This window comes from Lepidochelys kempii, chromosome 4 (assembly GCF_965140285.1).
Source record: "Lepidochelys kempii isolate rLepKem1 chromosome 4, rLepKem1.hap1, whole genome shotgun sequence".
Lineage (NCBI taxonomy): Eukaryota > Metazoa > Chordata > Testudines > Cheloniidae > Lepidochelys > Lepidochelys kempii.
Genome location: NC_136383.1, coordinates 80,814,782 through 80,838,356, shown reverse-complemented (window position 1 = coordinate 80,838,356; position 23,575 = coordinate 80,814,782). Strand labels below are relative to the sequence as shown.

The 23,575-nt window shown below is 40.6% G+C and overlaps 1 pseudogene; it reads right to left on the bottom strand.

Annotated features, from left to right (window-relative positions):
- Nucleotides 1-6,884: 6,884 nt before the first annotated feature.
- Nucleotides 6,885-16,869, bottom strand: LOC140909991 (coagulation factor XI-like; annotated as a pseudogene).
- Nucleotides 16,870-23,575: the final 6,706 nt, after the last annotated feature.

Sequence of the window (23,575 nt, the reverse complement as noted above, 5' to 3'; positions counted from 1 at the left end):
GGGTGGAAGTAACTGAGGTATTGCAACACTGCGCATTGAGATACTAATTTTAGGCACCTACAAAAGCACTGGAGGAACAATGGGATCCACAAATCCTGAGTTAGGCATCCAGGCTTTCAGTACAATGAATGGGAAGAGAGGTGCCTAAGAATGGGATCCACAAAAGCCAGCATGCTGTGCAGGGAGCCACCTAACTAACCAAAGGGAGATGCCAAAGATTCCTGTCCCTTTTACAAATTTAGGGGCCTAAATCTGGGCTGCAGGGAGGTGTCTGTCTCTGCTTGTGATCTACAACTGGGAACCCCTCTTCTGGAGTCAGGCAGCTTGGACACCTACCTAACCACAAAAAATTGAAGAGGAGCAGGAGCAGCTTATATCCTTTAGCCCAGTGGTTCGGGTACTCACCTGGGAAGTGGGAGACTCACTTGGGAAGTGGGTGCAATTCCCCGCCCTGTCTGACAAGTAAAGAGTTTCAGATGCACATACCCCCACCTCTCAGGCAAGTACCTATAGAACTGAGTTATGGGTTATTCTGATGTGAGGCTCCTTCAGTCTCTCCTGCTGAAGTTATTTCACTTTAATTAAATATCAATTGAGCTAAAGAGAGTGGAAATCACTCTATAGTCCAGTGTTCAGGGCACTCAGCTGAAAGGTAAGGTAGGGAAATCTACAATACCCTACCTCAGATCCCTTGTCCTTATCAGGCAAAGTGAAACATTGAAGGAGGATCCCCCAGCTGCTGGGTGAGTACCCTAAATACTAGGCTGAAGGGAACATCTACTCCTTTTTCAGGGTTAGGCAGTCTCTAGGCACACACACACCAGATCAGGCAAGATTGGCAGCCCTCCACCTATCTTCCCCTGGCTTATGGATGGTGCTGGCATTTAGGTAAGAAATAGACATCTGGACACCTAAAGTAAGGGAGTGTGCATGCCCAGAGGCAGAAACTTATGGAAGCCTAGGGAACTTTTGCACCAAAACTAACTGAGTTTCTATGGCTGCAGGGTTAGGCAGCAGCCAAGTAGGGGTTTTGTGAATTGCAATAGTGTCTAGATCTGGGGTTTAGACACCTACAGGTATGTCTACACAGTGTTTTAAAGTTGTGGCTTGGGCCGGAGGTTGGTCTCTGAAGCCGACCCCACTCACTAGGCTTCAGAACCCAAATCATAATGTCTACACAGCTATCTTTAGCATGGTAGCACAAGCCCTGTGAACCTGAGTCTGTTGGCCCAGGCTGGGAGGCTCACTGCCATGGGCTGTGTGGACATCCCTGTGGCCCTTTGTGGATCTGGCCATTACTTCCTCCCCTGCCTGTGCCCTGAGAAAGGGGGAAGCAGAGGAGGAGTTGTGACTTTTTATTGCTATATCAACAGCAGTTATGAAACTGCCCCCCACCCCCACCCCGAGTTTCATACCACATTTGGATGAAGTTTGCAGCAGGAGGGAAGTTGCTGCCCCTCCTCCCCGCACTGTCCTGCCCCACTGCCATCTGAAAGCACAGCTCTGCCCCTGCCCTGTCCCCCACCCCACCATAGAGCCACCACGGGCCAACCTACTTGGGACCAGGGGCCTGCCTCCTGATCTGCTGTGCAGACTTAAGCGGGGGCTGACCCTCTCCCCCTGTCCATGTCCCACTCCCCCTGCCCATGCTGAGCTGGGGTGGGGAGACTGGGAGCCTGTCTGTGCTGGTGCCTCTGGCTCAGGAGTGGGAGCTGCGGCTGCTGCCATACTGAACAAGCATTCAGGCTCCTAAGTGCTCAGCTTAAAGAGACAGCGTGCTGACATACACACAGTCTCACACACACACACACACACACACAGTCCCTCAGTACACTGTCTCTCCCCCACAATGTCTCTCTCTCTCTCTCACACACACACACACGCACAGAGATACCCCCCACAACACACACAGTTTCTCTTACACACACACTTGTATTTTTATTGTTGTTGTTGTTGTTGCTGCTTCTTGTTACTTCCTGTCAACATACCCAATGCATATATATTCTCTGTAATTTTATTCTTTCCAAGTTTGTTAAGGATTCCAGTACAGTTATATTAGTTTTTTGACTGGTCTGTGTCTTTCATAATTTTATTTCTCTTTTATGCTTAAATTTAATTCTTTGTGTAGTGAGTTCTAAAATGCCTAACGTGTCCTGGCTGCAGTAATTATCATATTACCATATTGTGCTTTGTCATTCATTAGTTGAAATGGTACAATCAAAGAATAGTGTGCTTCTCGAGTGTAATTTAGCTTGTACTCACCTTAGCGGTGCCAGTTTAAAAACAAAAACATTGGCTAAACACACAACTTTAGTCACTGTGAAGATGAAGGTCACTGATTTTCAAATTGTATTTTTAGTGATATCTGTAAAATAATTTAAAATTTGTACAAAAATAAATATGGTTCCAAGTTGGATAATAATAGTAATGACGGAGTCAAATATTAGTGAGTCACGTACGTGACTGTGATCAGTAACCATAAATGCCAAAATAACTAGAAAAATAAATTCCCTTTCTTAATAAAAGAGAAAAAAAACAATCACATATATTAAAATTAAATAAATACATTTTAATGGAGTGAAAAACAATTGACTAAAATAGAGGATATAATGGCAGTAACACAGAGCGTGTCTGTTAGAGAAAGTAAGCAGATTTTATTTCTATGTATTTATCCCTACTAAAGATAGTGTACAAAGTATCAAACCTGTTTTTCTAATATCTGTGTTAAGGCTTCAAAATTGATACCCCAAGGTTTGGGATTGGGAATATCTTGCTGAATTATCTCCTGATTGTTCTAAATTTACATATTAATTTAAAATATGCTTTAATTGATGTTTGTATATATTTTTTCTTTCTTTATATAGGAATTAATACAGTGCTCCTGTCAGCTAATTTCTACATTATTATCTACACACACTCACACAAAAAAACACCCTAGAGATTTCAGGTGCCTAACTAGCACCTAGAAACACAGTTAAAGTTGTCCCATCCCCCTCACCACCACCACCAAAATCTGAAATGGTCCCCTGCCATGCTGCCCAGCAAGTGGGGGATTAGAGCCACAGCTCTGGTCTTTCCTCAGTTCTAGCAAGGGAATAAGCATGCACATAGCCATGTAACTCATTCAACAGTGTAAGGCAGGTTCTCACCCCCTCTTGCTCCCTGAAAGGGGGGTATAGCCTAAGACACAATTTAACCCAAGATTTTGATTTTAAATTCATGGGTGAATTGTAATTTTGCATAAACTTGGATTTTTAGTGACAGACTACGAGCATGCACAGGAGAGTCCAAGGGAGTAAGAACCCGCCTTTGCATGGTTGTGCACTCCACGTCACGATCTACCCCAAAGTTGAGGTAAGGCACTCTCTAGCCTTAGGATCTCAAGGCACTGTAAAGTATGAATTGAGAGCCAAATTTTGATACTTTACTGGCTTGGATTAGCACCCTACTTCTTGAGTAGTCTCATTGATTTCAGTAAGACTACTCTAAGAGTAAAGAGGATACCAAACATGAAAAAAGGTACCAAATCTCTTTACACACAGGCAAGGACCTGAGAAGTTCAGTAACTTTAGGCCTTGTTTACACGACACAGTTAGTCGACATAAGCTGCCTTTTATTGACCTAGCTGTGCATATGTCTACATTTAACTTCGTCTCTTGCTGCTGTATATGCCCTGTTATGGTGACACAGCAACACCACCTCCCCAAACAGTGTTGAGTGGTGGTTGGCATATTGAGGTCATTGCATTACCTGTGTCGATTCTAACAGTCCTCCAGCAGCTGTCCCACAATGCCTGCCACTGACTGTTCTTGTCACAATTATGAATTCCACTGCCCAAGGATCAGGGAGACCAGAAGCCACCTCCCCACCTTAATAACTCTGCATATTTTTAAAAGCCTTTTTCTGGTTGCCCAGCTTGGCAAGTATACCTAGCAGCTCTCCCTTGTTGTGTGCAACTGCCCACTTCACCTCCACCTTCCACCCCAGCAGCAGCTTTTCTCCCATTGGCTCACAGATGTTATGCAGGACACAGCAGGCAGTTGGAACAACTGGGATTTTTTTTCCTCAAAGAGATCCGATCTTGTGAGTAAACAATGCCAACATCCCTTAAATCTACCAAAAAGCACATGCAGTTGTCTTTCTGTACCTATTCAGCCAGTAGTTTGGATCTTTCCATGGTGCTGTCAAGGTGCTCTGTGGTCGCCTTCATGAGCTAGGGACCAAGTAGTAGGCTGAGAACACAGAGAACATGAAACAATGGGTGTTACCATACACACTGTAACGAGAGTGATCAGGTAAGGTGAGCTATTACCAGCAAGAGAGTGCGGGGGGGGGGGGGGGGAAGGAGGGCGGAAACCTTTTGTAGTGATAATCAAGGTGGGCCATTTCCATCAGTTGACAAGAACGTCTGAGGAACAGTGGGGGTGGGTGGGATAAACATGGGGAAATAGTTTTACTTTGTGTAATGACCCATCCACACCCAGTCTTTATTCAAGCCTAAATTAATTGTATCCAGTTTGCAAATTAATCCAATTCAGCAGTCTCTCGTTGGAGTCTGTTTTTGAAGTTCTTTTGTTGAAGAATTGCCACTTTTAAGTCTGTAATCAAGTGACCAAAGAGATTGAAGTGTTCTCCGACTGGTTTTTGAACAGAGTGACACCTGAATCCTCCCTCAGATAGATCACCTATTTCCATCCCTTGCTACCCATACACCCTCCAAATCACAGACCTTGGTGGCCTTACCTCATGTAAATAGTACCATTTCAGCACTTGGTCATGTAAGTTTAATTGCTATTGACTGAGCTTTAGCTGGTCTCCACAAACCACCTAGAAGTCCAGTGGCATGGAGATAGGTCACCAGGTCAAGATGGTGTTCAACTAAGAGTTCTGAAGGAACTCATAAATGAAATTGCAGAACTACTAACTGTGGTATGTAACCTGTCACTTAAATCAGACTCTGTGCCAGATGACTAGAAGATAGCTAATGTGATGCAGATTTTTTAAAAAGTCTCCAGAGACTATCCAGGCAATTACAGGCCGGTAAGCTTAACCAGTACTAGGCAAATTGGCTGAAACTATAGTAAAGAACAGAATTATCAGTCACATAAATGGAAATGATTTGTTGGAGAAGAATCAACACAGCTTTAGTAAACAGAAATCATGCCTGACCAATCCATTAGAATTCTTTGAGGATATCAGCAAGTATGTGGACAAGAGTGAACCAGTGGATATAGTGTACTTGGACTTTCGGAAAGCCTTTGACAAGGTCCCTCTCCAAAAACTGTTAAGCAAAGAAAGCTGTCATGGGATAAGAGGGAAGATCCTCTAATGGACCAGTAACTAGATTTAAAAAAAACAGGAAACAAAGAGTATGAAAAAATGGTCACTTTTCAGAATGGAGAGCTGCAAATAGTGAAAGTGAATAAGTGAAAGTGAATAAGGAAATGTTATTTACCCCTTCACATAACATAAGAACCATGGGTCACCCAATTAAATTAATGGGTAGCTGTTTAAAACAAACAAAAGTAAATACTTCTTCACATAATGCAGTCAGCTTGTGGAACTCACTGTCAGGGGTTGTTGTGAAGGCCAAAAATATAACTAGGTTCAAAAAAGAATTAGATAAGTTAATGGAGGATAGGTCCATCAATGGCTACTAGCCAGGATGGTCAGGGATGCAACCCCATGCTCTGTGTCTCCCTAAGCCTCTGACTGCCGGATGCTGGGATTGGATCACTCAATAATTGTCCTGTCCTGTTCATTCCCTCTGAAGCATCTGGCACTGGCCCTGTCAGAAGACAGGATACTGAGTTAGACGGACCATTGGTCTGACCCAGTATGGTTGTTCTTATAAGTTCTGCTCCAACCAGCAATTAGTCTATAAGTGTGGAGGAGAATAAACCACGGTCAGCACCAATTCAAGAAAAGTGAATGCTGCTGTTGTGTTTACAACCCAATTAAAAATCTGAAATCCCATTTCAGATTTCAGTCTTAGAAGTAGCTGTCGAGGCAATTTTCAGTCAAAGTTACAGAACATTAAAAAAAAGAGATAATGTTATGATGCGTAAATAAGCCATTCACTGAAGGATCACCAAGGGATCTGACTAGATTTCCTTCTGATCCTTCATAAAAAAAATATATATTTTTGAAGAAATAAGTCTAAAGTAAATATAAAAGACACAATGTAAAAATTTGTTTGTGCAGCGCTTAGCTGCTACAGGGATGGGATATAGAAATATCTTTGTATGAAGTTTACTAAACAATTACAGAAATTGTGTGCCCTCCTTCCTTGTAATAATCTAAATGTTACTTCAGGAGAATACATATTCCACTAACAATGATCCCCTAGCCTATTAACCTCCTCACATCACCAATGGTAAATAACCATCTTGTCACCAAACAGAGCTGAAAAATGTTTTGATATTGAATCCCAACCTGAGGCTAATGACTATTGAACTTTGTAGAGGCAGCATCAACCAAGACTGTCCTGAATTTTTTATGCTTTTTTTCTGAACCCAGAATGTATCTGTGTCCACTCACCTCTTTCTTATGCTGAAGAGAAAGGCAAATCTTCTCACTGACTTCAGTGGGAGAGGGACCAGGTCCAGGAGAATGATTATTGGTATGCATGTGGAAATCAATGGTTTAGAACATAGTCTTTATTATTCCAGATCAGTGACTACAAAGCAGGATTTTATTTTTATTGATCTTTTTATGACATACAATAGTAAAGTCAGTTCATTCTTGCATTTCTGCCTTACTAAGTTTATCTGCTGTGCTTTAGACTAAAGAAGACCACAATTTACAGTATTTCAACGTGTGTCACAAAATTGCTTTCAGGATTATTGTTGCATGCCATGATTTAGGAATCCAAATATTTTCAAGAATTTTCTTGTGCTACATGGTTTTTTCTAGAATCCAGTCTGCATATTCCGCCACTTTTGTATAAATACCTGGTTGTTCTGGGCGAGCGCATCCTTCACCCCAGCTGGTAATGCCCACCATATATCAGATATTCTCATGTTTGCATGATAATGGCCCACCTGAGTCTCCCTGTATCACAGAAGGAAAAGACAAGATGTGCAAAAGATGGTTTTGGTTAGTGCTTCTTTTACAAAGGAGGGCCAGATTCACCACAGCATTACTCCCATTTCAGACCATTCTAAATCCATCCGTTTCCATGGAGTTGTACTGCATAACACAGGCCCAGATCCACAAAGTTATTAGGTGCTTAATTCCAACTGATTTCACTGGGAGCTAGGCACCTAAATGCCTTTGAAGATCTGAGCTACAGGGGTGAATCAGGCTCATGTGTTTCAGGAAAGTTAACTTCTACATATTTTTCATTCAGTTAGACCAATTTCTACTCGATGCTATCCAGCAGAGTTCCAACCAATATTTACATCTGCTTGTTTAAAGCCTAATGAAAATACACATTTGCATTTCTAATTAAGAGTTTCTTCTCCTTTATATACTAGTGGGGGGGGAGATGCCAATTCGCAGGCTTTTATCTTGTGATCTTCATCTTAACATCTCTTTGTCCTCAGCCTTTTGACTAAGGTCAAATGTAGCATAAACATTCTATCTGGTTTGTCCTCTGTTAGGGAGACCATCTCCTCCCCACTGCTACTGTACTGTGCCAAAAAAGCAGGTGCATTATTGTTCCTGCGTGTTAACTGAAAAGGGTTCCATCTTTGTCTCAGTCATCTATGCTTTTGGCAGATACAAGTGAGAATTTATGTTATCGCCATGCATATATCTATGCATCCATCTATTTCTTAATAGCTGATGCTATTTTTAAAGTGTTTCTACAAGATTGTAGCCAGTGATTAGAATGCACGATTGGGCACTTATCATCCCATTACCTTACAAGCATCCTTTCCACCTTCTCTATAACCAGCACATATCATCTTGTCGTTTATTCTGTCCTGCTGATATCTTGTCTGGCATTCTTCATTTGATATTAGAGGAATAGTAGCCTTCTGAAGAATATCTTGCACTTGATCTATTAGCAACACAATACATGGCTAAGATCACAGAAGTGTCAGTTGTATCAAAACAAGGAAAATAAAACTCTAGGAATCCCAACATAGAGTTATTACAAAGAGGGCGCACTGAACAAGAGCCCACTCAACATGAACGTGCAAGCACCATGGGCCAGAATCTGCTCAGATAAGGCAGTGTAAATCCAGAATAATGCCACGGATTGTTGACAGAGCCAGTATGGGATGGCAAGTTAAGGTACATCATCAGCCCCCATTGGAGAAGGGGTAAAGGTGAAGTATAGGTGTCATATGTTATCACTTATAGGTGCCTCTGTCTGCCTGTCTAGCCACATATTAGGCTGCCCCTGGTCACTATTAGTGTGGCCTCTGGGTGTGATGCAACAGGCTATGGTGTGTGGCATGGCTATATCTTGAATTTACTATGCTGCTTGCTCTGGTACCCCTCAATCTCCTTTACACATGGCATATTGTCTGTCTCCACTGAGTACGTGTGGGTTCCTCCTCACCTCCCCATATTGCTGCTAAAGTGCTGAATTGAGGGTTATCACCAGCTATTCACTGTGGATGCTGTACTCAGTGACACCCATGCTGATGGTGCAGTTATGCACCATATTAATATCTACCCTGTTTTCCATATTTGCATCAACAAACCATGTGCAGAACTGGCTACTGTGAATCCGCTGTTCCCTGAGGATTTCAGGAGAGGGTCCCTTGCAGATTGTAGTCCTGTTTTTGCAAGTAGTTGTGAGCACTGCATATTATAAATAATTATGTATTTGTATTACAGTAGCATCTAGATTCCCCAGCTGCAACAGCTGTGGTGCTCAGGCCCTAGCTCAACACGTGCAGATATGTGCATGCATTCAAACTGACAACAGTGATAGAGGCACTTAGTCATTAGATTAGAAGGAATCCAACGTATATTTTATTTGTGTAACTTCATCAAATTTCACATTAAACATTAGCTCTCAAATCAGAGTAGGAAGATGGATGAAGGAGCGATCCCTATGTAATATTATAATGTATACGATTTTAATCTTTTATTGTTCAAAAGCAAGGTACAGGGCTATACAAACAAAACTAAGCTCAATCTTTTTGTTCCTGAGCTTGCTCTTTAGACAGACTGAGAGGGAAATATCTATTTTAGCTACATATTGTTGTCTAGATTAACAATCAGCTAGAAACTGAAAAATTATACTGGATTTCAGTACTTAACATACTAAAATCTACATTTCAGATCAAGGTTGTATTCTCGAGCATTTCCATTTCTTAAATCACAGAATTAGGGTCTTTGTGAGGAACCTCTTGTAATTTTAGTCAATAAACTTAGCATTGTTTAATAAGTCTTTGATACTCACTTTTTATAATGGAGATTAAAAGAATTTGGGGCAATGCTGGGGTTATATTATAGTGGTTGCCTGGTGGCAATACCTGTAACAAAGGTCATGATAGAATTTTCTTTAAAAACACTCTAGCCCTGAGTCTGATCGTATATACACCAATGTGAAAGAAGAACGTGCCGCTAATAAAATCAAAAGAGTTACAACGTGTAAAATTTGAATAAGTGATATCAGAATCATTCATTCATGTCACATGCCTATAACTTTTGGAAACTTCTACTTTGATACCAACACCTTCTTCTTTGGCAATTTCAACCCAAAGTGAATATTTTTGAGAAAAATTTGTACTCCATTTTTTTTAGCTGTGGATCAGTGAATTAAAAAAAGGACCTGATTTTCAGTGAGGCCTCAGCCATACCTATATAATTCTGGCAAAGTGCAGCAGCAAGGTTGTCCAATAAGTAGCAAGACCCATTTCAGAGGGGTTCTTTAAAAAAAAAATTTAAAAGCTCAGATTTTTTAAATATTTTTTTAAAGGAATAGATTCCATAACACAACTCCAGGGGGCCCAGGTTCCTCCAAGTGACCCTTCCTAATGCAGTTCCCACTCTCAACTGGAAGCTGGGGAGTTTTACAAAGGGCTCCCCTACCCAGAATCCTTTGGTAGAAAGAGAAGATCCTCCCCTGTTTCTCTGGATGACTGACAGCCCAGCCAGCCAATCAGCTCTTTCCCCCTCACTCTGGGTTCTAAAAGAGCTCCACACCCACCATAATTATGTTCTGAGAGCCACTTATTTAAGATATCATCCCTCACCCTATTTCTTGTCATGATATGGAGTTTGCTGAAGTGCCTTGACTCAATGGGCTAGATTGTGAACCATCTCCTCACAATGGTCAGGGGAAATATTCATGTGAATAACTGCTCACTAGGATGAGTGAGGGGTTCGCAATCTAGCCCCAGTAAGAAAAATTACTCAATTGTGTAAACGTTTGGAGGACCAGGCCCTAAATGTATAACAGGTACATGGATGCACTTTGAAATGGATATCCTATGGACCAACAAATCGGCATCATTTACCTCATTATCATATTTCCATCAGTGTATGTGACATTTATTTGTGACTTGTTGGGAATGCACTGAGCTTACAATCTGAAGTGGCACAACACAAGGAGTAAATTGCACTCACAGCTGTAACATCAGTAAGGCTTCTAGAAGACATATACAGTATAAATCTAAAGGGTCCTTGTATAGTTTAGGAATAGTCTTATTCATGCACACTCATTCTGGTGGGAGCTCATTTAAGTAAAATAGTGAGCAAATGCACTGCCATATGTGTAGAGTGAAACCTCAGTTCCTATTCACAGGTATCAGCATGAAATGGTCCTTAAAAATGTAGCTATTCATGGGTTAAATATTTGTCTGTACCTTGTTCTTTTGTGTAACGCCATCCGGTCACCCGGCAGTCGGTATAAATGTGTTTGTTTCTTCTTCTGGTGGCAAGCATATGGGCTGTTGTAAATCTAAAATTTCATTAAAAATATTAGTTTAGTCAGAAGAAAGATTTAACTTTAAGGTTCTCTGTGTCCCCATTGAAGCCCTGATGCTATTCTTCTCCTTAGGCTTCTCCCTGCAGACTGTACAGTGCCACTATGTTCCTGTCCAAGGTGGACAGGGTGAGACTCATAAGAACAGCCATACTGGTCAGACCAAAGGTCCATCTAGCCCAGTATCCTGTCTTCCGACAGTATCCGATGCCAGGTGCCCCAGAGGGAATGAACAGAACAGGTAATCATCAAGTGGTCCATCCCCTGTCGCCCATTCCCAGCTTCTGACTCCCCCCAGACCCCATCAACCTAGTAAAGGAACCCTAGCTTCATGCACAGCAGTGCTGAGAACTACCATTAGGTCACCCTGCCAGGCTTCCAAATTTAGAGAAATAATTTTATTATAATGGAATAGTCTATGTACCTGTAAAATTCATAGGCTTATCAAGTTTCATTAAGGCGATGTCATATCCAGTTTCTGCGATCACATATTGAGGGTGAATAATAATCTCTTGGACTTTGAAGACAGGTGTATCCTCATTTATTTCTGATAGTTTTAAAATGCCAGCATAAACACGCCAAATGTTGGGATTCTCAAGACTAAAGGAAAAAGACAAACAAGCAATCTCAGGTTCAGAGAATTTCACTATTTTATATTGTTTGCAGGTGCCAATGTTTTCAGTTACCCCTGAGTGCACAGAGGAGAGCACGGATGCCATTCTTTCCATTGCTGCATTTTCATCGTGTCAAACTAAAAAGAGATTCAGCTTTTCCCTCTCCTCTGCTTTGCATGTCTCCTGTTCCTGTTCTCATTTACATTCCCATCTTCACATCAGCTTTCTCTCTCCTTTATATTCCCATTGTTTCTGATCCCTTTTCATCTTTCTCTTTTTCTCCCTTCTGGTCTCTTTTTAGTCTCTTCTCTCCTTATTTTCCTTTCTAAGGGCCTGATCCTGATCCAAGCCACACTGAAGTCAATGTGAATCTTTCCATTGACTTTAGTGTGCCATTTTTATTAGCCAAAATAGAATTGGGAATGTAAATTCCAGTAGAGTATATTCAAAGACTTATCAAATATAGAGATGTCTCTTACCACTAAAAAATTTGCTGTAAATGTAGAGGAGAAAATGTAATTGCATAGAGCTATATGAAACATTCCAGTTCATTTCTCTAGATTCAAATTTCATATGAGTGCATGTACTAGTGACTTTGTATGAGATTTTTTGATTTCAGTATTATACTAGTAAGTCATTGTTAAAAGTTCAGTAAGTGCATAAATTAAGTAATATAAATTCTCTTGAATTGATTTGCTACAGAAAGTTTATATGTGAACTAGAAAATATCAGTTAACTAATTTTCCATCAACAAAGTAAAGCTATTTTTTAAATAGGGTGCTCTCTTGTCTTTTAAAATATTGGTAAGGTTCTACTCCTATAAATAAACTTTTGATAACATGCATATAAAGATAATCTTTACACTATTGGACTTGACACTCTGGGCCAGAGTTTGACACCCTTAGGTAAGACTACTTGCAGAGGTCCATGTGACTAAAGGTAGCCAATGTTACTGGATCAATGCTCGCCGTCTTTTGGGCCTGTCACCTGTCATCTCCTTCATGTTCAGCATGGTTCCCACAGCACTGGGGCAGCATCCAGAGACAGCACTTTCATCAGTAACTGACAGGATGAGCTGCTTTTTTAAAATGTAGACAGACCAATGAGGCAAAGGGAGCAGCTGAATGTCAGTTGTGTATAACTGGTCTCCAAAATGTTAATGGCTTCATATGTACTCACCAACTTGTCAATCATTAAAGGTATGTATTGTATGTTTCTATGCACTGTAGCATTCAGTACTTGCTGGTTGCACTAAATTCCACAGTAGTTCTACAATTCCCTAATAATTAGAACATAAAAATAACTGATTCATACAAAGAAGTTTTAGAAGAGGGACAGGCTATACAATGAGTCATTTAAATTGAAGCATTTCAAATGTAACATCCTAGTAATTATACTCTAGTGATTGGTTTCAGAGTAGCAGCCGTGTTAGTCTGTATTCGCAAAAAGAAAAGGAGTACTTGTGGCACCTTAGAGACTAACCCATTTATTTAAATAAATGGGTTAGTCTCTAAGGTGCCACAAGTACTCCTTTTCTTTTTACTCTAGTGATTAGTTCCAGTGTAAATCCCTGTTTCCAGGAACTTTTAAACAGAGTAGGGCAGAATCTCTGAGGTGCTCCAGCCTCTTGACACTATTCCAGGCAAACAGAATGGAAATTGACCAGATCTTGCCAGCTGAGAGTTTCCCTAGCATTGCAGAGTCCTCAGTTAGCAAAGAACTAGTTCCTATGTCTCACAGCCAGTGTTGGGGGATGTGCTGTCGGAAGAAGAGGGCATGGATACAGTGCTGCTTTATTCTAGCTATTTTCAACTGGCAACCAGATCCTAGGGGCTATTACCAGCTGTCATAGATTAGAACAGATTAGAGAAACCCCAGAGATTAGCATACAGCTCATGTTCAACACTGTATGCAATTATTCAACACTTTATTTGTAGGCAAACTTTCTTCACCATATCAAAGATACTAATCTCCATTCATGTCCAAGTCTTTGACAAATTTTGTTTTCAACAAAAGCCCTCAGAACACAACACCCTTTTTTGGGGGGGGAGGGAATAACTTGGTGAAAAATACATTTTTTTTCACACTCACTGTACAGTGGCCACACAGAACTAGACAACATTTTCCAGTGAAATTCACTTTTGAGCTGAAAACAAGCCTGAGAAATTTCAGTCTGTGGGGTTTTAAAAGATATTGTAAATGACTGAAAATATTGGAAGTGTCTTCTGGTACGGGACAATAGTGCTGAGCTCCAGTTGTTGTGGAAACCTGAATTTTCTGCTTTAAAAATCTCAGCTTTTTGTTTCATTAAAATAGTTGGTTTCTCCCTACTCCTCTTTTTTACTATTTATATTTATTTTTTGTGAAAGACAGGTGTTAACTGAGACCTCATGTGGTGTCAAAGATCTTACACTAATTCATTCCTTTATGAGTAGTACTCACTTATCAGTGCAATGTGCAGCTGTTAGAATCCTCTGATTGCTGATAATTGACCCTCCACAGAGATGTCTCTGAGTAGATAACTTGACTTGCAAGCTCACTTGTCATGGCCATTCACCGTGGAAAGAATCAGTCCCTCCGACAACTCTGTCATCTGGTTTACGTAGTTGCATACACATTATGGAAAGAATTAAAAGCCTATACAGCTCTATTTAGCAGTTTGCATCCCAAAAGATCTGAAAGTGTTCTGCAAATGATATATGAACTATATGTCGGAAACATTTCACCCACCAGTGGAATTTCAGCCACGTCTGGAGCATCAGTTAAGTACTAAGAGGAAGAGTGACACCTACCGAATTCTGAGCCCTTTATGAGTATGATCTCAGTGTAAATCTATTGTTTACATTATTTACCACTAGATTCTGCCACTCTTACTCTTGTGGAATAACACCTCGTGGAAAAATATACCATTTATGTGAGTCATGGTGGTAATTAGGTATACTCATATTGATGTCAATGGAGCTATACACCACCATGGAATTTTGCTCATTAACTTTGCACAGCTTTATTAAGTGAAACTTTTGCTTACCAGTGCTGGCTTTTCTTTTACATAACCTTAATGTGTAGCCAGAGATCCTTCCTTTCTCATGCACTATTCCAATTGGGGACCCATTTGAGGACATTCTCAAGTAGCATTTGCATTTACTGTAGATCCAATGAATTTTCAGATTAAATTATAATTTTTTACCTAATATACTTGCTGTATGACTTCTTCAGCAAACTTTAAAACATTACAAAAAATTATCTTACCCTTCCTTGTTGCATGATTCTTGGAGTGGAAAATAAGTAAAAACCTGGCAGCAGAGTGTGTCTGTGCAAACTTGCTGACAAGCTTTGTGCCCTTCAACATAGGTAACATTCAACTCATCTCCCAAAAAGTTTGTGTCCGTGTAAGTGCGGGAATGGTAGCCTGTAAGGCATTAACATTGCATATGTTAATAAATCAACATGTTCCTTGCACTGGTGCTCCATTCTCAGACTAATTTTCTATTGCTTATTAAAATTAATCATTTGAAATTGATCTGGGTTTTTACTGTAACGCATGCTTTACCAGGAAAAGATCTTCTGCAGTTTAGAAGACTAAAACCAGAGATAGCATTTTCCCTTTCTACACGTCCATGTGGTACCCCATTTCCTGAGGTCTTAAGGAAACAAAGCTTTCTAAAAGAAAAATTAAAAATAGTATTAAGTCACCGAACATGTCCGAACACTGATCTCCCAAACTAAATACCCACCAGTATAGATCAAACTGTAAATTGCACAGTCTGGCTCTAGGGAAATGAGACATTGTGTAAATTGGCATAGCACTGCACTGTACCAGTTGGGGATCTGGCCTGTTATTACCAAGGTTTTGCAAAGCAGCAGCGCCTCCAAGTCCGAGCAAGTGAAGCTCCTTTTTCATCTGTATTGTTTTACATTACTGCAAAAATAATTCCATATAAAAAGACATTCAGAGAATGCTAAGGTTCCAGGGTTTGACAGCTAAGGTGCTAGAAAAGAAAGCGTATGGTAGTATTTTTGTGAAATGCCATGTGGTTATGCTATTAAAAACTGCCTGGTAATAATGATTATGCAAAAGGGGTGAGTTTAGGTTCTGCACAGCCTGAGCTTCACAAGGAAAGAGGAGGTTACTCTACCTGTAAGTGGAGGTTCTTTGAGATGTGTGGTCCCTATCCGTATTCTAGTGAGGGTTATGCGTGCATGCCGTGCGCCCAGAGCCAAAGCTTTCCAAAGTAGTTTTGCCGGAGCACCCACGGGAAAAAATAGTGGATGCTCAGCACCCACCAGTGGCCCCGTCAATCAGTGCTGCCCCCTATCTCCCGCCAGCGCCTCCCGCCCACTGGCAGCCCCGCTGATCAGCTCTTCCCTCTTCCTTCCAGTGCCTTCCACCCGCCACAATCAGCTGCTTAGTGGCAGGGGCAGGAAGAGGCAGGCGGGGGGAGAGGGGGGGTTGGAAGAAGGGGCAGAGTGCAGGCAGGTCCTGGGGCAAAGCTGGGGTCAAGGACGCCCCAGAAATTGAGGAAGTTAGCACCGATGACTTCAACATTCTTTTCACATAAGACTTTATGAGTATGTCTACACAGCCCACAGTAGCAATTTGCCCAGCCTGGACTGACAGGCTAGTGGGGCTCGTATTAGTGCTCCATAAATAGCTGTGTAGACAGTGCTTTGAAGTTAAAAGAAAAGGAGTACTTTTGGCACCTTAGAGACTAACAAATGTATTTGAGCATAAGCTTTCGTGAGCTACAGCTCACTTCATTGGATGCATTCAGTGGAAAATACAGTGAAGTTGTGGCTCAGGCTGGAGCTTGGGCTCTGAAGCCTAGAGAGAGGGGTTCAGAGCCCGAGCATCAGATACCTGTTTTAAAAGTTTAATACGGATTCATCTTTTGCTTTTGATTATTTAGGAGAATTTGAAGTTTATTCCCTCTTTGATATGTATTTTCTGATTAACTTTTACAGTACGTACCTCTAGATATGCAATTTCAATAACAGCCCCCTGTATACACTGGAGGAAAGAATTTGGCCCTTTGAGAGATTAAATGCCCCCTTTGAAAACATACACATATGAATAAAACATTTGTAAAGCTGTACTTTAGTGAGCATTCCCACAGCTATATTAATAGAACTTTTATGGTTTGTTATTAAAAATGGACATATGTATTTTTAATACTTCTAATTAGAATGTTAAAAATTAACTGTCATATTCACCTTTGTGTTCCTACTTTCCATTCCCTGGTAAAAAAATGTAAAGAATAAGCAGTTTGGATAATAAGTACAAATTGTTCGACATACAAAGCTATCGGGAGTGAAAACACTTGTAAGATCAATTCCTGAAAATGTTGTTTGTTGAAAAATGTCCATACGACAATCTGTATAAAAGAAGAAGAAAAAATATCTAAACTCTAGTAATTTCTGAAAGCAGATTTCTGAGATGCATTTATATACAAGCCTTACTAGTTTTCCTCTGTTTGAAGGATATCATAAGATTTTAATAAGAAATCATATTTTTATCAACATCTTTTTAAAAAGATCTTTCTTTGTGCTCCTTCACATTTATTTCAAGAAGCAAAAGGAAAAAGACAAATATTTTAGGGCTGTCAATTAATTGCAGTTAACTTACACGATTAACTCAAAAAAATTAATCATGATTAAAAAAATTAATCAGAATCATAGAATATCAGGGTTGGAAGGGACCTCAGGAGGTCACCTAGTCCAACCCCGTGCTCAAAGCAGGACCAATCCCCAATTTTTGCCCCAATCACTAAATGGCCCCCTCAAGGATTGAACCACAACCCTGGGTTTAGCAGGCCAATGCTCAAACCACTGAGCTATCCCTCCCCCCCAAATCATGATTAATCGCACTTATAACAATAGAATACCAATTGAAATGTGTTAAATATTTTTGGATGTTTTTCTACATTTTCAGTATTATTTCAATTACAACACAGAATACAAAGTGCACAGTGCTCACTTTATACTATTATTTTTTATTACAAATATATGCACTGTAAAAATGATAAACAAAAGAAATAGTCTTTTTCAATTCCCCTCATACAAGTACCGTAGTGCAATCTCTTTATCGTGAAAGTGTAATTTACAAACGCAGATTTTTTGGAGTTACATAACTGCACTCAAAAACAAAACAGTGTAAAACTTTAGAGCCTACAAGTCTACTCAGTCCTACTTCTTATTCTGCCAATCGCTAAGACAAGTTTGTTTACATTGACGGGAGATAGTGCTGCCTGCTTCTTATTTACAATGGCATGGCACTTATTTACAATATCATGGCACTTTTGTAGCCAGTGTTGCAAGGTATTTACATGCCAGATATGCTAAACATTCGTATGTCCCTTCATGCTTCAGCCACCATTCCAGATGACATGCTTCCATGCTGATGATTCTCATTAAAAAAATAATGCGTCAATTAAATTTGTGACTGTACGCCTTGGGTGGAGAATTGTACGTCTCCTGCTCTGTTTTACCTGAATTCTGCATATATTTAATGTTATAGCAGACTCGGATGATGACCCAGCACATGTTAGTTTTAAGAACCTTTTCACAGCAGATTTGACAAAATGCAAAGAAGGTATCAATGTGAGATTTCTAAAAATAACTACAGCATTCGACCCAAAGTTTAAGAATCTGAAGTGCCATCCAAAATCTGAGAGGGACGAGGTGTGGAGCATGCTTGTAGAGGTCTTAAAAGAGCAACACTTTGATGAGGAAACTACAGAACCCAAACCACCAAAAAAGAAAATCAACCTTCTGTTGGTGGCATCTGACTCAGATGATGAAAATGAACATGCGTAAGCCCGCATGCTTTGGATCATTATCAAGCAGAACCCATCATCAGCATGGAAGTATGTCCTCTGGAATGGTGGTTGAAACTAAATATCTTGCAACGCCAGCTACAACAGTGCCATGTGAATACCTGTTCTCACTTTCAGGTGACATTGTAAACAAGAAGCAGGAAGCATAATCTCCTGTAAATTGTAACCAACTTTGTCTGCGTGATTAGCTGACCAAGAAGTAGGACTGAGTGGACTTTTAGGCGCTAAAGTTTTACATTTATTTTTGAATGCAGGTTTTTTTGGTACATAATTCTACATTTGTAAGTTCAACTTTCATGATAAAGAGATTGCACTACAGTACTTGTATGAGGTGAATTGAAAAATATTTTTTTTGTTTTTACAGTGAAAATATTTGTAATCAAAAATAAATATTAAGTAAGCACTATACACTTTGTATTCTGTGTTGTAATTGAAATTAATATATTTGAAAATGTAGTAAACATCCAAAAATATTTAAAATAAATGGTATTCTATTGTTGTTTAACAGCGCGATTAATCACGATTAATTTTTTAATCATATGATTATTTGCGATTAATTTTTTTAATTGCTTGACAGCCCTAATATTTTTCAAATGTATTTAGTAGTTTGATTTCAGGATGTTTGCGATAGCTACTTGTGACATCACAACTACTGTAACTCATGCAATTCTTCTGATAACTTTCAAATTGGTCTGAATTTTTTCTCATACTTAAAAACACATTATATTTCCATATATTTTAGCCTCCCATCTACGATGGCCAAAACCAGTAAGTGTGATTCACTAAATGTCAGTGGAATTTCTTCCATATCCATGTGTGTGTCTATCTAATATAAACTAAAACTGGACAACGTGAAAAACCATTCCTTAGTTGCTACTGCTTTATGGCTGGTATGGGCACAGATACCTCTTAACATCTTCTCCCTTATTCACACCCCTATCCCACGAGTTCCTCTTCATTATCTTCTGCACTTTAGTGAGCAGGTGTCATCATTGGTCATATTAATATTGTAAAGAGTTGGATTACACTATTTTTGAGATAGTTTCCAGAGAATATTTCTTTAATGGGACTAGTAGAGTCTGATAAGACACTCTAATGCAGAAAGAGACAAATAACAGAAAGATCAAAATGGTGTTACAATTATTAAAAGAGATTTCTAGTGAAGGAAGTTCTATGGCCTGTGTTGTACAGGAGAGATGATCACAGAGATCTCTTCCGGCCTTGGAGTCTATGAATCTGTGAACTAAGATAATGCATGAAGAAGAACAATGTCACAACTAAGATAGGAGAATGCCAGACAATATGAAAAGGATGAGAGAGATAAGAAAAGGATGAAGTAGGATGTTACATAATAGTAATACACAGAATCTGGGAATAATACCCAGAATCTGAGCCTGCAGTCCTGAGAATTTTGCCTGGATAACAGGAACAGGCTTAAATCATACATTAGGCTTAGCAACAGGATTCCCACATTTTACAGAAAACTTATTCTCTGGTCAGTTTTATACTTGCTTTAAAGGTCTCCAAGAGCTAGTCTACACTTCCGCGCTACATCGGCGTGGCTGCACCGCTGTAGCGCATCTGGCGAAGATGTGCTATGCTGACAGGAGATTGCTCTCCCATCGGCATAATTACCTCAATGAGAGCTGGAAGCTAGGTAGGGAGAGAGCAGCTCCTGCTGACATAGTGTGGTGTGGACACAGCTTTAAGTCAATACAACTTGAATCGCTCAAGGGGTAGCTTTTTCACATCTTTGAGTGATGTAAGTTACATTGATTTAAGTGATAGTGTAGCCAAGCCCCAAGTGTATACATTGCACATAATTTGAAGCAGCAAAATTTAGTCTATTCCTAATTTTCAGACTTTGATGGAATTTTATCTTACAACTTTTGTATCTATGATACAAAGGTAAAACACAGAATCAAAATTTTGAGATCTTCATCGCCAAAGGCATTTCCCATAGCAATGATAAGAGAAGAAAGTTAAAAGAGTCAGGACCTGTAGTTTGACGTTTACTGGCATAGGCTACTAGCTACAGGTTCCAAAAAAGGAACGAGTTGATAAGAAAATGAAATTAAAGGTCTGATAAATCCAAACCATCTAAAAAAATAAATACATCAAAATGTTTCTTTAGAATATAATTAACATGTGATGCAACTCATTTTAAAGAGTACTAGAGCTACCCATTATTGGGTGATTTACATACAATTTTTCTGTCGGACAGTCATTTAAAAATAACATGCAAAGTCGTAGGATACAAGTGGAATGACCATGCTGGTATAGATACAATAGCATGTATTAGCAGCAAAAGTTTCATACCTTGTTTATGACTACAAGAATGAATTAAATTTACAAATATTGGGACAAATTCTGCTCGGCTCTCCAATGGAGTTACCCTGGATTTTCACATGATTAAACTGGGAGCCAAACTGCCTTGCTAATTATAAATTTCAGTATTACCAATATGACCACCTCCTCCTAGTCCTTTATTTCCAAATAGTTTTTAATCTAAACAGCTCCTAGCAACAGTGTAGGCATTGCATTTAACCTTAGTATTTTAGCAAAATATGAAAGCTTACAAAATGAATCTTAAATTCTTCACCACTAAAAATGTTACGCTGCAAATTTTAGGAGCAGCAAATAAATGTTTATGTCAGCAAGATAACACAACCGATAATCAGATCAACATGTATTGTGGAGTGGATACTGCCAATGTTTTATTTGATAGCAATTAAAACAATGGAAGTTATTTACTTGAAAGCACAATAGCTGCACATGTGTGAGTAGTTCTGGCTGGTTGGATAATGTGTATGCTCTGCTAGGAAAAAAAACAGCACTTCCAATTATGTTAAATATTATTTTGCATGCAATGTTTGCCTGATTTGTATATTTACTTTTAATGGGTACTCACAATGTCAACATTGTTTCTGTCTTTGGGCCAGATCCTTAGCTGGTGTAAAGTGGTAGCACTCCAATGAAGTCAATGTAGCCACAGCAGTTTACACCTGCTGAGGATCTGACCCTTTTTAAAAAAATAAATGTCTAATCCCTGTTTTACAATAGTCAAATCTTCTTCGGCTTAATGTGGCGCTCTGCACGAACTAGCAAACATTTATGTTTAAGGAAATCTTCAGGGCATAGACAAAAGAGAATCCTCCTTCCTCAGTCCTGTTCTTCCCTCTTTCCCTCCCCCACCAGGAAATGGGCCTGATCTCGCCTCACTTACATCAGTATGAATCTTACAATTATATCACTTGTGTGTTAGTGAAATGGTGACTCAAGCCCAAGTGAGTTACACTGTGGAAATCTGGTGTAACTGATGTAACCCTTCTGCCCGTCAGAGTTGGCAGCAACAAGGGCCGGGTTCAATATCTAGGGGTTCCATTCCAATAACACAATGCAAACCGGCTCGAGCCCCCACCCAGTGACCTGGGACAAATATATACCACCCCCGCTGGGCGCCTCCAAGAGGCAATACTTCCCCTCTCGCAAGCACATAGTCTGAGTGTAGCAAAAGTCTTTTAATAACAGAGAGAAACAATGTGGCATTATGTTGGGGAAACACCACCAACCGGATTCATAACACAACCCATGAGCAAAAACAACCCCACCCCAGGCAAATTGGGGCATGCCCTTTTCCCTTTGGTTCTTGAGTCCAGCAACCCCAAAAGTCCAATGCCCCAAAAGTCTCTGTCCCTGGTCAGGGCAGCCCCAGAGTTCGAAAGTTTATCGGCGGAGCTTTACCTCCCAACCTGGGTGGAAATGGGACGGGGGTAAGAGGCACCTTACGTGATCTGAAGCTGACCGCCCCATAGCTCCATAGCGGCGCTCCGCTCCGCCAGCCGCCCCACAAAACTCCTTCGCGCAGCTGCACTCCGCTCCACCAGCCGCCCCACGAACTCCTTCGCTCAGCTGCACTCCGCTCCGCCAGCCGCCCCACGAACTCCTTCGCTCAGCTGCGCTCCGCTCCGCCAGCCGCCCCACGAATTCCTTCGCTCAGCTGCGCTCCGCTCCGCCAGCCGCCCCACGAACTCCTTCACTCAGCTCCACGGCCCACAAGCAGCTCCTGCCATCCACACACTGCTCCGCGTCGAACTGCTTCACCAGCCGTCCCGCAAACTGCTCCACAATATATCTTCAGGCTCCCCCACTACTTAACACAACACTCAGTGATTTCAGCTCTTAGGTGAATTCAGCTTATAGTAGGGGAGCCCCAGTGCTGGTGCACTGTCAGCCCAAAGTGAGCTCAGCAGCCTATAACTAGACTTCTAATGAAATCACAATTAGCTCTGATATTCCACAGTGGAGAGAGGAGGAAGTGCAATCAGCATGTAAGGCCCTCACCAAGGGGCCCATGCCACCAAGTATTAATACTTGTCCCCAGCCTCTCTCCATTCACACAGTTTTGGAACCCATGACCCTTGCGTAGCGAGTGCTACTTAGATGATGGTGAATCCCTCCATCGTAACAAAAGGCCACGTACAGTTCCAAGCACAGTTCCCATAATCAGGGTAATAACAATTTATTCTTCCTGCCCCAATAACAGAGACACTGGGGATCCCACAGCAGCCAAAGTGACCATTTGGGCAGCTATGGTCTCATTCTAGGCGTGGTGGGTGTGCCTATGCAAATGAGATCGGCCCCTGAAGTTCTTTTCCACAACTTGCCACACCTCACCACCAGATGTCAGGGTGGAGCTCATCCTGACACTGCTTACACTGAGGAGAGATTCAAGTCTGATGTTTCTTTCCTTTTACCACAAATTCCTGAAGTGCTGCATTTAGCAAGTGGAAACCAATATTCTTTTCAGTTAGGGGGACTGTATTCTGCTGTCTCTAACATATTTGAATTCCTAATTTTCAAAAGGGTCTCCATCAGCTACCCCACCTGTGTCTCCAAACTCAATTTTCCCTACAGTTTTTCTCACTTGTTATGCCCCCCAACATCCTCTTTCTTAACCACTTCCTTACTATTGGCTTCTTCTGCATTGATATCTTTTCATTTCTCCTTGTGGTTGATACTGACTTTGCGACCTGTGTACCCAGTGCCTTTCCTTTCCTTCGCTAATTTACCCCTGTAATGAGACACGTGACCTTTTACAAACAGACCACAGGTCTGCAGCATTATCCTGTTTCTATGGTGACCAGACATTAAATGTGAAAAATCGGGACGGGTGGGGCGTAATAGGAGCCTATATAAGAAAAAGACCCAAAAATCTGGATTGTCCCTATAAAATC